The 13,643-nt window shown below is 51.0% G+C and overlaps 1 pseudogene across 1 annotated transcript in view; it reads left to right on the forward strand.

The window, feature by feature from the left end:
* LOC146870484 (CCAAT/enhancer-binding protein epsilon-like) overlaps positions 1-13,643 on the forward strand; it is a 73,451-nt pseudogene that overhangs the window by 15,757 nt on the left and 44,051 nt on the right. Inside the window, exon 2 of the transcript XR_014978195.1 lies at positions 9,492-9,516. The product of XR_014978195.1 is annotated as a CCAAT/enhancer-binding protein epsilon-like (transcript). The remainder of the gene's footprint in view (positions 1-9,491; positions 9,517-13,643) is intronic.

The raw sequence follows: 13,643 nt of genomic DNA on the forward strand, positions 1-13,643 counted from the left end.
CCTTGGGTACACCAATGCCCTGGGTACCTAGTGTACACTGGTACAGGGGCTGACAGGGTGATCCACTTCCAATTGGTTATGCACCTAGGGTGCATAGTTTTAATTTAGTAGAGAGAACAGCAGGCTGGGGGTCTGATTGGCAGGCCCACAGCCTCAATATGTCAAAAACCAGTGAAGCAAAAAGCAAAAATTTGGGGTGACCATAGGATAGCAGACCCTACTCTCCTACAGTCGGTCTTTGTCCCGAAGTTCTTCTTGGGCGGTGATGTTGTCCGTGGTTGTCAGGGTCGGTGATACCTTCTTGCAGTGGTGTGCATGCAGCCAATTGCGTTTCCCCTCCACTCGAAGAGCTGTTCGGGTGGTGATCAGGACTTGCAGGGGGCCTGTCCACCGGGGCTCCAGACTCTTGGTGCGCTGGAAGTTACGCACTAAGACGAAGTCACCGGGTTGGATGTCGTGTCCCGGGCCCCTGGAAACATCGGGAATGGCGTGCAGCACCTGCTGATGGATAACAGACAACGTCTTAGGTTATACAAATAGTCAGACATGAGGACGTCCGGGACGTCGTGGATGGATGTTGGTTTTGGTGCAGTCCAAAGGTTCATGGGCCGCCCAAAGACGACCTCGTAGGGGGTTAAGTGGTGTTTGGTGGGGGTGGAACGCATTGATAGCAATGCTAGTGGGAGAGCATCTGGCCATCTTAGTCCTGTGGTGGCGACTATTTTTGCTATCTTAAGCTTCAATGTGGCATTGTGTCGCTCAACCAGGCCTGCAGATTGGGGATGGAAGACCGCATGGAATTTCTGTTTTACACCCAACCCCTTTAAGATGAGTTGGATAACTTCGGCTACGAAGTGGGGGCCGTTGTCGCTCCACAAAATTCGACAAAGGCCGTATCGGGGGAAGAATTCCTTCAGTAGTACTTTTGCAGTAGTCATAGCGGTGTTGTCGTGGGTTGGGTAGGCTTCCACCCACTTGCTGAAGGCACACACAACGACAAGTACGTACTTCAAACCTTGGCACCTTTCTAACTGGACATAGTCCATTTGTAGGACTTCAAAAGGGTGATTGGGGACCCCGAACCCTCCCCGGGGTACAGCAGTTCCTTTCCCAGGGTTGTGTTGGAGGCATACTAGGCATTGTTGGACCAGACGTTTGGCCGAGTCTGGGATCTTGTCGTTGTGCCAGACTTTGGAGACGAGTTCGATCATGGGGGCAGACCCTATATGTGCGGGGGAGTGTGCCATGGTCAGCATGGGGATCAAGTATGAGTCTGGTAGCAACCATTTGTTTGAGTCCTTAGTCCGCCAGCAACCATCATCGTCCTTCAATCCCACCCGTGCCCATTCAGCTAACTCGTGTGGTGTACTGGCTAATTGGATGTCCCCAATCGTTTCCCCAGCATCCTTCCACTTCTCAGCTTGTGACCTGGTCACGTACATACGGGTCGTGGACCTATTCTCGGCTGTGGTTCGGGCAGTAATGTCAGCTAGTGCATTTCCCTGTCCTATAATGTCTGTCACTTTCTTGTGTGCTTGGCATTTGATCACAGCCAGCCGTGTGGGGAGGAGGACCGCTTCGGTCAGGGCAGAGACTAGATCTCCATGCAGGATGGGTGTGCCATGAGAAGTCAAGAATCCCCTCTCTTTCCATAAGAGCCCAAAGTGGTGAACTACCCCGAAGGCGTACTGACTGTCTGTGTAGATGTTTGCGGTTGTCCCTGCTGCCAGGATGCAGGCTCGTGTGAGAGCGATTAGTTCCGCCGCCTGTGCGGATCGCTGTGTGATGCGGGCTGTCTCAACAACTGTTCGGGCTGTGGTGACTGCATAGGCAGCTGAGGTGGTGCCATCGGGGAGCTTGATGCATGAGCCATCCACCCACAGTTCTCCGTCAGGGTCCGGGAAGGCAGTATCTCGGAGGTCGACCCTACTCTTGGTCTGTTCGTCGGTGAGGGTCACACAGTCGTGTATAGGGGACGCATTGGGATCAGTGTCAGGGAGAGGTAGTAGGGTAGCTGGATTCAGAGTGGTGCATCGTTTCAATGTGATGTGGGGGGCAAGCAGAGTCAGTTCGTAACGGGTCAGTCGTGCGCTAGTCAGGTGTTGAGTCTTGGTCTGGTTCAGGAGGGTGTCAACCGCATGGGGTACCAGTACCGTGAGGGGGTTTGAGAGTACGATCCCCTCGCTTTGCCGGATAGAGATAGCCGCGGCGGCTACTGCTCGAAGGCATGCGGGCAAAGCTCTGGCTACAGGGTCAAGGGTGGCAGAGAAGTAGGCACAAGGGCGTTGTTTAGGGCCTATGGACTGGGTTAGGACAGACAACGCACATCCCTCCCTTTCGTGGGTGTAGAGGGAGAAAGGTTTAGTGTAGTCTGGGGTTCCTAGGACTGGGGCCGAACAGAGGGCGTCTCGTAATTCTTTGAAGGAGGATTGACATTCGGGTGTCCAGGGGAGGGGGAAGGGGACATCTTTAGCCAGCAGGGAAAGCAGAGGTTTTACGATGAGACTGAAGTTTGGCAACCACTGTCGACAAAAGGAGGTGAGGCCTACTAGGGACCGCACTTGCTTCTGAGTTTTGGGAACAGGGGTTTCTAGGATGGTCTGAATTCGGTCAGGGGTAAGTTTCCTCCCGTCCCTGGATAGTAGGTGGCCTAGATACGTTACTTGGGGCTGGCAGAATTGCAATTTCTTTCTGGAGACCTTGTGACCGTTCTCCGCAAGGAAGCGGAGGAGGTGAATGGTGGCTGTGACGGCAAGTGGAGTGGTGTCGGCCGCCAAAAGAATGTCATCGACGTACTGTATCAACACCACTCCATCGGGTAGTTGGACTGCATCTAGCTGTCTCTTGAGGGCTTGGCTATAAATGCTGGGACTCTCAGTGTAGCCTTGGGGTGCCCTACAGAATCTGTATGAACGGGATTTTAGGGTGAAGCCGAAGAGGTAACGGCTGTCTGGGTGGATGGGGATGGAGAAGAATGCGTTTTTGAGATCAATAACAGTAAAGGTGGTGGCAGTGGATGGAATCAGGGTGAGGGGATGGTGGTGATGTCTGAGACCACGGGGTACTGGGGTTAACCTCTCGTAAATCAACAATGAAACGGTAGGCTTTCTCATCTCCCTCGCCTTGCTTCTTTACAATGGGTAGGATAGGGCTGTTGCAAACATTACTGACTACTTCTTCTACCACTCCTGCCTCGACTAGGGACTCGATGATTTCCACCAATGCCTTCTCGCCTTCGGGTGATATCCGATACTGTGGAAGCTTTGGGAGTACTGCGTCTGGTCGGACGGTTATATGTACTGGGTCAATCACCATGCGCCCTACATCTGAGTCGGTTTTAGCCCATAGATGTGAAGGTAATGTGTCGAGTAGGGACATGTCAGCATCGGTTATAGAGAGCATACGCCGTGTGTGACAGGGTCTGGACAGATCTGGGTTATCGTGTAGGATGACTCGAACTCCGTCTGGGGAGCATCTGATGGTAGCTCGAAAATGTTTTAGCAAATCAAGTCCCATAATAGCATCGGGGGTGTTGGAGGAGAGCAGAAAGGTCGTGTCAGTGGTGTTATCTTCTAAGTCAAAGGAGATTGGTGCTGATAAGGGGTTAGTGGAGGGCGTTCCATCGAAGCCTATTGAGGTTACATGTGAGCCAGACAAGGGTGCCCTAGGGATCAGTCGTTTGGATAACGCACTACGTGTCGCCCCAGTGTCTACCAGGAATGGAGATTTTGTGCCCAAGACCTTAGCAGTGACGTAAGGGCCTTGCTGGTCAACACGGAGTTCGACTGGATCCCTCCCTTGCCCCTGGCGGTCCTATGCGAAGTCATGGGTGCTTTCATAGTCGGACTGCTGACACTGGTTTTGTCGGGGGCGGTCAAAGGTGTTTGGTTTGCCTGGCCTGACGTTGGTTGCGTCGTTCGTGTGCCCTCGTCCCTGTCCTCTGTTTCTGGGGTCATATGCTGTGTCTCTGGGATCCCTATTTTTGTTTAGTTCCAGAAGGACCGGGCACTGGGATTTCCAGTGTCCGAACCCTCTACAGAACGCACATTGGTTCCCATCTAAGTCTCTCCGTCCGTTGTAGGGTGCAGGTGTATGGTCTCTAGGGGGTAGCTTTCTAGGGGCGGTTGGGTGGTAATTCTCTTTCGGGGGTTCCCTTCCTATGGTCACCCCTTGCAACTGCGCTATCATTACCCTCTCCTTCAGTTCCTTTTTCTTCTTCTCTGATGCCCTATCGTTCTCGTTTTTCTGATTTTCGTAGTATTGGGCCATCTGGAGAATTGCTGCGGGTTTGGAGGCTGCCCAACTACTCTCGCTGGTCTGTAGTTTCTGGGAAATTTCTTGTGACAGACCCTTCACATAATTCTGGACAAAGAGGTGATGTCCGGTTGCGGTGGTCATGTCTTGGCCACTGTAATCGGAAAACACAGTCTTGAATCGGGAGAAGTATTCAGACACATCCTCCTGGGGTTTCTGGCGGCAAGCCGTTACTATCGACCAGTCTACCTTTCTTTCTGGGATTAGAGTCTTCAGTTTTAGTACAATCTTGTCTGGGAGCTCTAATATGGCTTTTGGGGGTTTCTGTCCTGGTTCTCGCTGCTTATCTATGGTATCGAGTTGTACCCAGGTATATCCGAACGGCTCAGCGTGGTCAACTTTCCGGATTTGTTTCCACACATCAGCCGGCAGACATAGCCCAAAGAACAAGTCGATATCTGCTAAAGTCATAATCGTAGAACCTAAGGCTGTACCCAGTTCAGTGTAGAAGGCAGTCGGGTTCTTTCTCAAGTCGGGTAGAGTTTTTCTAAAGGTCAAAATATCTTGCCGGTCCCACGGCTGGTAGACCCAGTTATATACAACCCTCCCCTTCGCATCTTGGTGGTTGATGTCGTCATGCGTTCCCTGACCTCGTGGGGGGACCCAGTAGGGGGCAGCTTCTTTGATGGGCATCATGGCCTCAGTCCTTCCTTCCTGGGGCTTAGTCGCTATGGGGGTTTCTGCTTTGGTGGTCTGCCTATGTTCTCTAAGGTGTCGGTAGACTTCGAGTGTACGAGTAAAGAGGTTCGTCACGTCGCCCTCTCTTTCTTCTCCGATGTCTACCTTCCTATATAGGGCCGCTAAGCCTTCGGGACCTTTATCGTGGTATCTATCCTCATATGCATTCAGGGCGTGATAACAGAGCCGTACGACAAAGTGTCGTCTGCGGCTGTCGGCATACGAGTTATACACGTCTGTTATATACTCCTCACTTTCCTTTCGCTCCACCAATGTCCCTACTATCTTATCAATTCCTGCTCGTTCATCCTTCGTTAATCGATTCATTCTGGTGGACTCTTTCTTTCTCATCTCTGGGTCGTCTAACGTTATAGCCGACGTTGTGTTCAGCACAGGAGGCTCGGCCGGCGCGGAGGCCGTGTGGACCGAGGCCCCTGTACTGCTTTCGCTCGTGTTCGGGGGTTGTGGGTGTTGCACTACTGACTGGGAGGGTGCATATGGAGGGGGCATGTAAATGATCGGGGGACCTAACAGTAATTCGTCATTCGTTCGCTGCTTGGAGGACAACTCAGGGTAGAGCAAAGAAGGGGTCCTAACAGCGTACTGGCCTGATGTTTCGGGCTCCTGTCTTAGTTTAGTTTCCCTTCTCTCCTTTATTTCTTCTTCTAACTTTCTAGCGGCAAGGTGAGCTGCCTTTCGTAATTCCTTTTCTGCTTTTACTTCTTCCCTCTTTTTCCGTTGCGTTGCTTCTTTGCGCCACATGCCAATACTGTCAAGCATAGTAGGCGTTGTCTTATTGCTACGCAGAGCTATTTCTAGCACTTCTATCTTATGGTCGTCGAAGGATCCCATCAGTGGCCACTGACTCTCGGGGTCCTTCTTTGTATATTTATGCCATAGCTTGGTATAAGCTACGGCGACTAGTCCATATTTAGTGAACATGTCCTTATTAGGGGTGCCCTCCAGTGGAGCCGGATGGTTCACCTCTAATAAGCGGTCCGGGCAGAACCAACTACCAATCAGTGGGGAGAAGATAGGCATGACGGGTTTCAACGGGGACAAAAGTCAGCACTACCTATCTTTTCACTGCTTGCAAAGACTAGACAGAATATCTCTATTCTTCGTTATTTGTAAGCAGAGAATACCTCCAAAGAACCAATATCGAACAACTACTGTTCAGACAATCAATCAATCAATCAATCAATGGGAAATAAAGATAGGCATGACGGGTTTCAACGGGGACAAAAGTCAGCATTACCTACCCTTCACTATTTGCAAAGACTAGACAGAATATTTCTATTCTACGTTATTTGCAAACAGAGAATATCTCAAAGAGCACTATTCTTCAAAACAATCAATGTTCGGACAATCAATCAGTGGGGAGATAAAGATAGGCACGACGGGTTTCAACGGGGACAAAAGTCTGCGTTACCTACCCTTCACTATCTGCAAAGGGAGAGAGAGAAAGTATTTCTACTCCTCCCCGTTTGTAGACAGCGAATATCTCAAAGAGAACAATCAATGAGCACAATCAATGAGCAATACTAGTATTCAAAAATTTTCGGACAATCAATCAATTATTTCGCAATTTGTCGTGTGTCACGACCTTACCCGGACCGCGTGGACAGTTTCTCGTCTTCCGCCTCCAGCGCCCGATCGTCCTCTACTCTCCGTATTTGCCGCGGCACTCCTGATGGTTCCCAGTCAGGACCGTAGATCACTCGAGAGAGGTCTGCTCGGAACCAGTGAAGTTCGGATGATCGGCTGCCAGACGAGGGTCTATTGGGCAGGAGCTCTCCCGATCGTTGCAGTCGTTCACTCTGTCGTCGGGACCTCTCCCACTGGATCCACGTGTCGCTGATGGGCCCCACGTTTGGGACGCCAATTGTTAAATGGTAGCGGCAGTTTCAGTCGATAACCTTTCAAGTATTTGCCCGGCGGTAATCGCCTCTCATACCACTCGATAATTTACCAATGAAAGAGGCAGGCGCCGGAGACTGGAAGGCAGGAAACAAAGTTTTATTCCGTCGGAGCAGAACACATCAGATCAGACAGCAAGGTATCGTCACGAGGTGCTCTAACTGCATCTCTGAGACCTGGTCTCTTATACACCGGTTTATTGCTTTATTACACATAGTACATTCTTGAGATTCTCTTGATGCATGAAAGAACATCCCCTGAAGCCCCGGCTCAGATCCGATCCCACACATAGTTACAGTAGAGGTTCCCACCCTACCCGCAGTGGGAGATGGCTATCGCGCAGCAGGGAATTCCGCCAATTCCCGGGGGTGTGTGCGACCGGCCGGGTCTCAGGGGGTAGGGGCTTTGATCCACTGTAATCCCTTTGATGTGGGGTGTTTCCCTTACAGTAGGGGCAATAAACTGCATCCGCAGGGCTAGGTGATGGCCTGGGACCAGTTCGGACAATGGGGCGCAGAGGAAGGGGGTTATCAAAGGTGCGGCATGACCATGTATGGGATGTCGGTCGGATGTGGTTCCGTAGCAGGGTCGCGCTGAAGGAGAGGGTTTATGGCCCGTGTATGAGAGAGCGGGGGTGGCCGGCGCGCGGGGGGATGTTCGCAGCGCCAGGGGGAAGCGCTGGTGATCGAGAATGAGCGGGGAGAGAGTGGGGTGCCTAAAATGGCGGCCGTGCATTCGCTGTGCGTGGCGCTGGGGAGAGGCAAGATGGCGCAGATAATGTTCAGTTTGCAAGCTAAATTTCCACACTCAGGTATTTTGTGTGCAATGTATTAAAGAATTGTATAATCTATATCGATTTTAATAGAAGTGTTAGCTATGTACAAGCATATTGTGAATGTATTAGAGAAATGTAGAGTTTAGTCATTTGAACAATGTGATGTTAAAACGTGTAGTTTAGAATTCGTGTCTGTAGACTGTTTAGTTTGACCACACATGAAAGAAAGACGTAAATGTCAATACTGTGATTTAGGCCTGCTTGTGTAACCGTAGTAGTGGCCATAATTCGCATATATCGTTGAGGCGAAAGGCCTGGTATTTTCTTATGTTAGCCAAGGGCAATAGGCCAAAAAGGATTTATTCCAGTAGAGGTTTTAGGCTGTAGTAAATTGCAAGTTAAAAGATGTGAAGTATGTCTGCCTTGCATGATCTCACCCCAGGTGCAATTACAGTTGCTCGTTAGTAGAGAAGCTCTTTGTTCACGAATTGACTTATGTAGTAAAAGCCAGACATGGGAGTGCATTGGAATGTGCCAATCGTAACTCCTAGTGCGGATGGCGGCTGGGACTCAAGGCCAAGCGATGGACGATGGAACTGGACAGCGCTCTGTGGAAAATTACTGAAAGACGACCCCGCAGAAGAGGAGGTGCAAAGGGCGTGTTCTGAGATTTGGGGTTCTGTAGTAAGGAAAGCGCCCCGAGGGTGGAGGCAGATCAGAGCAGCCCAGAGCAGAGACAGGCTAGGCGAAGAGCTAGAGGGGGCAACTTAGAACAAGCTCTCTAAGTGAAGACTTCTTAGGAAGTTTCACTCTGACACCTTTTACTCGATTGAGGGTCTCAAGGGATTGCTAAGTAGGGATGTCATCTAGTACAGAGTAGGGACAGAGATGGTATGGTCCAGTGTCCCTAATATCGACATTGGCTTGGTAGTTTTCTACCTCATGCTTTTAGAGATTGTGCTTTTAGTTATTTTTAGCCGTATGCGGATTCTTCGTAGAGTAGCATTTGTGTTAGTGCCTATGTACTTGTTGTGCCTCGTATTGAGGACTTTGTATCTTCAAATCTTTATGCTGATAATAAAAGCCAGAGAGCCAAGAGATTAAGTCTCGAGTCCTTGATTATGATAAATGGTGGACAGCATTTTCTGATAATTGTGTTTATTCCCTCCACGCTATTGGGCAAGTAAAAAGTTCCATCCGACCAGAGTGGGTTCTAGTAGATAATTGCGGGATACTAAAATGGGCCAGAGCAGTTGGTAGCAGAGGATGGTTACTTCCGATAGCGAGGGACGATTAGATTAGATAAGGATAAGTGATCCTTGAGGCCCAGAGACGATAAGTGATGGTGAATCATCAGATGGCGAGCAGCAGATGGCAGCAGACGAGCATCGACGGCGAGTAGCAGTGCGGCAGAAAGCAGCAGTTCCAGGAGTGAGTATGAACATAATGAGATGTTGTAGATTGCGGTGTTGATTTGTTGTGTGATGTCTTGCGGAGTTGGTGTGTATGTTGTGTGATTGTGAGATCAGGCTGTGAGCGCGCGCAGCCCGGGAGTTGTGGTGTAGAAGACACCTGAGATAGATTTTGTTGACCACTCAAAGGAGATCGTGAGGTACCATCGATCACCTGGACCGAGATAGGGGGAGCGAACGTGTGTGTGTATGGCAACTTAACGCTGGTCGTGGGTTGTTGTGTGCGGATCGGAGTGTCAGTAACCTATCAGTGGCGAGTTGTCTGGCCGGACGGGGGCAGACGGGCGCCAATCGAGGTCAACATGGTCGAGAGACTGTGGACGAACAGTCAGAGGCTGTGGACGGACAGCCAGAGAAGTAACTTAATCGGTTATTTCAGTGTAAAAATGGGACGAGAGTAGGCGTGAAACGTGTTTGGAGAAGGGAACTGCTGCGAGCGGAGGAAGGTGACGTCAGAGAGTGTCGCGCTGTGATAGGCCGGTTGGTGTGAATCGCGCTGTTATTAGAGGATTTAAGAACAAGAAGTAAACAGAGCGTGAGATCGAATTCGCTCATCATGAAGTGTCTTAGGGTTTTGCGAGAATTGTGTAGAGGCGATAAGCATGTGGTTGTTCGAGAGGGAGAAGAAGCCCCTCCCGAGGACACCCCAGCACATTACATGGCAAAGAATGTGGGGTTACATACTATAGTTTGGATCGAGAATTGGCACAAGATTACACAAGGTGAAGGGGAACTAGCTTTCCCGAGGTATGGCTCATTTAGACTAGCGGTGCCGTACCAGCTGAAGTCGGTGTAGGAGAGTAGGGTCTGCTATCCTATGGTCACCCCAAATTTTTGCTTTTTGCTTCACTGGTTTTTGACATATTGAGGCTGTGGGCCTGCCAATCAGACCCCCAGCCTGCTGTTCTCTCTACTAAATTAAAACTATGCACCCTAGGTGCATAACCAATTGGAAGTGGATCACCCTGTCAGCCCCTGTACCAGTGTACACTAGGTACCCAGGGCATTGGTGTACCCAAGGCCTGCCAGGGGCTGAAGCATGTATTATGCCACCCCAGGCTTGGCCTAACAATTTGACACAACTGGCTGATCACTCAGCTGGGGTAAGTTGGTGTAATCACCTCTTACTTAGGTGTAGTATACCTATACCTAACCTTAAATGGGACACCTGGTAACCTATAAGTCACGCTAAGTTCGCGCGGTACGCCGGGGACTTTATCTTTCATCTGTACTTTGTGTATATTTGTGTGCCCGTAGCTGTCGCCCTGTCAGGATGATTATGTATTCCGGTGCCTCGCTTCTTGCCATCAGAGATACTCTCCCACGCTGCTCTGCCACACCCCACCATCCGCTGTGTGGCCCGTTTCAGTGTGCTTGCAACAGATGGTCATTGGACCAGCCTGTAGGTATTCGCGAGCTCGCCACTTCTCCCGCCCCACGAGCTCCTCCTGGTCTCTCTCCGTTGCCTGGTAGCTTGGGATCTGGTCTACGATTTTTAAATCTGAACACCAGATCTCTAGTGAAACACCATCTGTCTGTGGCTGATCTCATTTTGGATAAGACACCAGATCTGTTGGCAGTAACTGAAACCTGGCTACAAGATACTGATGACGCCATAGTCAACCTTGCCTGTCCTCCGGGCTATTCATGCTTCAGATCTAACCGCCATTCTAGAGGTGGAGGGATCACCTTATTTATCAGATCCGCCTTTACATGTACCTGGACGGTCTTGCAGATCGTTGGATGTGAGAGTGCGCTGTTTAAGGTTTCCATCAGCCCTCAGTTCTCGCTGTCAGGGATGGTTGTCTATCGCCCTCCAGGCAGCGATGTAGCTTTTAGAGGTGCCTTTCCGGAGGCTGTGAGCCTATTGGCTAGCGGCTGTGCAAACTTTTCTATCTTGGGCGACCTAAATCTCCACTTTGATAGGTTAGAGTCTCTGGCCATCAGTGGTTTTTTTGGCCGATTTAGAGGCTTTGCAGTTGACCCAGCTTATTTCTCAGCCTACACACGTGGCCGGCCACACCCTTGATCCGTTTTTTACCACTCTCTCTGATGTTCGGATTGTGGCGGTTGATCCTGTGATATGGTCTGACCACTATCTGGTGGCTGCTTGGCTTCCCCTCCCTGCCAATCCCACTATACCGCCTCCTTTGCGGATACCCCGGCGCCACTGGAACAAACTTAGGTTAGAGGACCTTCACCGCATTATGGGTGCTGAGCCATTAGGTCCCCTGCTGAATGCCACCTCGGGCTATGACCGGTTCTGTAACTGGATTACCAGGGCGCTGGACGTCCTGGTACCTATCATCTCCAGCAAGTCCAGTCCCCGGCAGGCTAGCCCCTGGTATGACAGCGCGCTGCGTGCAATGAAGTCCTCCTGCAGACGGGCGGAAAGGGTGTGGCGTAAGTCGTACGATGCCAACAAGAAATCCATCTACCTGGCCTTAGTTAAGCTTTACCATCGAGCTATATGCAGGGCCCGGGCGGCGTTTTACGCAGCCGAATTTCGAAATAGCCTTAACCCGACTAAAACCATCTTTAAAACCATAAAAGACTTAATGGCAAAGAGAGTTCCCCCACAGTTGGACAGTTCCACCGCCCACTGTGAAGCCTTAGCCACCTTCTTTTTGGATAAAGTCAGGAAAATCTATCTGGCGTTTCCAAGCACACTGTCTCCTGTGATTCCCTGGAGCGGCTCTAGCAGCTGTCCATCGCTGCACTCCCTTCCTACCATCTCCAATGAGGAGTTCGCTAAGTGGGCCCTGCAAGTCAAGTCTGGATCGCCTGCGGACCCGGTAAGATCTGCTCTTTTCAGGGACGTTGTTTTTCAGGGACGCACAGCAGTGTGCTCCCTGATTAACCTCTCCCTAACCTCTGGCCTGGTCCCTGCCAAATGGAAGCAAGCGGTGGTTTCCCCGATCCTAAAAAAACCATCTTTGGATCCATCGAGACCTGAAAACTACCGCCCTATATCTTTGCTCCCTTGGCCGGCCAAGGTTATGGAGGCCCATGTAAATCGGACCCTCACGGAGCATATGACCCTTGTGAATGTCCTGGATCCCACGCAGAATGGGTTTCGTGCTGGCCACAGCACTGAGACGGCCCTTCTGGCTATGGTTGAGCATTTGCGAAGTGTGCTCGATGCAGGTCAAACGGCAGCGCTTATTTTACTAGACCTGAGCGCTGCCTTTGACACTGTCTCCCATCGCATCTTGCTACACCGCCTGCAGGACATTGGCATTTGTGGTTCAGCTCTGCAGTGGTTCCGCTCCTTCCTTAGTGATCGCTCCTTCTGCGTTGCCACCCCTCCTTTTCAGTCCAAGTACCATCCTTTGGACCTGGGGGTCCCTCAGGGCTCCTCGCTGAGTCCCACGCTTTTTAATCTGTACGTGCAGCCGCTGGCTGAGGTCGTCAGGCAATGGGGCCTTACCATGGTCTCCTATGCTGACGACACTCAGTTGGCGGTTACGATCAGCGGGGATGCCAAGCAGGATGCCCTCAGGTTCCGAAGTGGACTGAGAGAGGTGGCCAGCTGGATGAATAACAACTGTCTCCAGCTGAACGCGTCAAAAACAGAGGTGATGATCGTTGGAAGGGAAGCGGACCACTGGGGGGACGAATGGTGGCCTCCAGAGCTGGGATCAGCGCCGGCCCCTGTCCTGGAACTCAGAAATCTCGGAGTATGGCTTGACCACACGCTAAGCTTTGTGACTCATACAAAGAGAGTGGCGGCCTGCTGTTTTGGAGTACTACGCGGGCTAAGACCCCTGCTGCGATTCTTCGATGCTCCTACAAGACAGCTGGTCATTCAAGCAATGATCATCTCGCGGTTGGATTACGCCAGTTCTCTCCTATTAGGAGCGAACCAAGCCGAGATTCTTCGTTTACAACGAGTCCAGAATGCGGCGGCTAGGGCGGTGGTTGGTCTGCCTCGAACCTGCCCTACCTCTAACACCCTGCGGTCCTTGCACTGGCTCCCAATATGCAAGCGTATCCAATTCAAGGCTCTCTGCCTGGTTTTTAAAATTCTGAGAGAGTTGGCACCCGGAATACTCAATACACTGATCTCTCCCTATGTTCCTACCCGCTCACTACGATCCCTTGGACAGTCCTTGGTGGTCGTCCCCCGTTTCAGACTTAGTCGGATGGGGGGTCGCTCCTTCCGCGTGAAAGCCGCAACCCTCTGGAATGCGCTCCCCTTGGAAATCCGCCTTTCGAATGACCTAATGTCTTTCCGTAGGGCCCTGAAAACCTTCCTGTTTTAATTGTTCCTAGCTTTTATTTGTTTGCTTCTGTTACCGGACCTAGTGTTGTGTTGTGTCTACCTTTCCCTGCGCCAGGACGCTCCTTCGCTGGAGCAGCTGTGCGCATTAAAATGCAACTAACATAACATAACAACTCCTATGGCAGGCCTTAACAATCCTGAAGGCAGAGTGCTTGGTTCCATGTGAGATGGTGCTCTGGCATGAGCTGAGCCTGTCTGC

This window comes from Triturus cristatus, chromosome 1_1 (genome assembly GCF_964204655.1).
Source record: "Triturus cristatus chromosome 1_1, aTriCri1.1, whole genome shotgun sequence".
Taxonomy (NCBI): domain Eukaryota; kingdom Metazoa; phylum Chordata; class Amphibia; order Caudata; family Salamandridae; genus Triturus; species Triturus cristatus.